Below are 2,500 nucleotides of genomic sequence, written 5' to 3' on the forward strand. Positions count from 1 at the left end.
CACACGCATCCACGCAGGCACACAGGCACACAGGCACGAACGCAGGCACAGACACAGACACAGACACAGACACAGACACACACACACACACACACACACACACACACACACACACACACACACACACACACACACACACGTTCCATGCCTGCACCGGACCTTGACCAATGGGCCCCTGCAGAGAGACAGACACAGACAGAGAGAGAGAGAGAGAGAGAGAGAGAGAGAGAGAGAGAGAGAGAGAGAGAGAGAGAGAGAGAGAGAGAGAGAGAGAGAGAGAGAGAGAGAGAGAGAGAGAGAGAGAGAGAGAGAGAGAGAGAGAGAGAGAAAATAAAGAAACAAGGGAAAGGTGAACGGACAAACAGACAAAGACAGACAGCGGGGGATGGGTAGAGAGGAGAGAAGGCTGGTGGTGGAGAAATAATTGGGAAATCGGTGTAGAGGAGAGCTGTTGGAGGAGAGAGAGAGGGTGAGACTGTTGGAGGGAATGATTGAGCTAGAGAGAGTGGCATTGTGGAGGGGAGGACAGGACACTAGAAACAGGTAGAAAGAAGGGTAACACTTCATTTTAACGGGGCTTTAATTACAGTGTACTAACTCATTAGGTACAGTCGCATAACTCGTGTTATAACATGTGAGTACAACTGTAGTACATGTTATTACATCATGCCCACAACGTGTTTTTTTGTGTATTTGGGCCTCAGTCCTTTGCCTCCCTGGAAGAATTAATGATGTTGGCAAAGTATCATACAACCACTTCATAGTACATTATGGTCATTATTGCCATCCTGGTATGCAGATACATAAAACATATGATGTAATAACATGTAACCTACTTCAGTTGTACTTACCTAATGAGTATACTATAAATAAAGCCCAGTTAAAATAAAGTGTTACCGAAAGTAGATTAGATTGTGGGGGGAAAGAGAAGAAAACAGAATATGGAAGAGAAAGAAAGCTAGAGATTGAGAGAGAGGGACAGATAGAGGAAAGATATGATGGAGAGAGAGAGAGAGAGAGAGAGAGAGAGAGAGAGAGAGAGAGAGAGAAAGGTAGAGAAAGACAGAGAGAGATACAAGATACGTGGAGAGATTTATATATAACCTAAGAGAGAGAGAGAGAGATAAAGAGTGATAAAAATAGAGAGAGAGAGAGAGATGTGTGGAGAGATTTACGTATGTATAAAGAGAGAGATGAAGGGGTGGAGAGCCTTGTGAAGCAGAGCAGTGAACTGGACTCTATTAGGGAGTAATGAGGGGAGCAGCTGCGTGTCCGGCACGGCCTCTGGACAGACTCGTGTCGGGACGGCAGGAACAGCGGTTCAAGATGTCGCCAAGAGGCTCTGCCATGACCACAAGGAGCTTTATGGGATCCTTTTGTGTGTGTGTGTGTGTGTGTGTGTGTGTGTGTGTGTGTGTGTGTGTGTGTGTGTGTGTGTGTGTGTGTGTGTGTGTGTGTGTGTGTGTGTGTGTGTGTGTGTGTGTGTGTGTGTGTGTGTGTGTGTGTGTGTGTGTGTGTACGAGTGTGTGTGTGTGTGTGAGAGAGAGAGAGAGAGAGAGAGAGGGGTGTGTGTGTGTGTGTGTGTGTGTGTGTGTGTGTGTGTGTGTGTGTGTGTGTGTGTGTGTGTGTGTGTGTGTGTGTGTGTGTGTGTGTGTGTGTGTGTGTGTGTGTGTGTTTCTCATAAACGTCCCATAACCCACTCCACATCACCTTCTCTCTCCTCCCCTAAGCCTCTTTGCCTCCATCTGCGTCCACCTTTGAGAGGTCGTGCCTCATACAATTCCAATAACCCACTCCATATCCCTTCTTTCTTCTCTGCTCTCCTCTCCTCTCCAGCTGGGTGCACCGTTCAGAAGGTATTTAACATGTGGACCGCATAGAAAGACAAAACTAGGAGGGGAAAGATAGGCATGGCAGCTATTGGGTGAAGTCATCTGTGTCTGTGTCTGAGTAAAACGTGGCAGGCATTTTTACATTGTGGATTCATACCTGTCTCATCGATCTGGCTCCTTCTACTGCTGTTTGTTCCAACCAATTCACTGAATTATGAAGTTTATCCCCAATTAATTAATATTTTGATATCAATTACAATTAATAAAGCCCACCTGTCTTGAGCGCAAATTCAAAAGAATTGCTATCAAATGACTTTTACTTAACCTGTCCAGTTTGTCTACATCTGGTCTACATTTGGTCAACGGTCAAGAAAAAAACAAAACCTGCCATAATTTCCCTCAAAACATAACTTCACTGAGTAATTGGTCTACAGCAGTGTTTCCCAACCTTTTTTGTCCTGCGTACCCCCTAAGCCTTTTTGTCATATGATGAGTACCCCCTTCTCACTGATCCTCTATCCCAATGTGACTAAACTCCGTAAATTTGTTATGATTACACTTTTCCACATACCCCCTAAGGTGGGCTCGCGTACCCCTAGTGGTACAAGTACCCCTGGTTGGGAAACACTGGTTTACAGTAGTAGAGCAATACCTGATTATACGTTGGC

Source organism: Engraulis encrasicolus, chromosome 14, assembly GCF_034702125.1.
Source record: "Engraulis encrasicolus isolate BLACKSEA-1 chromosome 14, IST_EnEncr_1.0, whole genome shotgun sequence".
Lineage (NCBI taxonomy): Eukaryota > Metazoa > Chordata > Actinopteri > Clupeiformes > Engraulidae > Engraulis > Engraulis encrasicolus.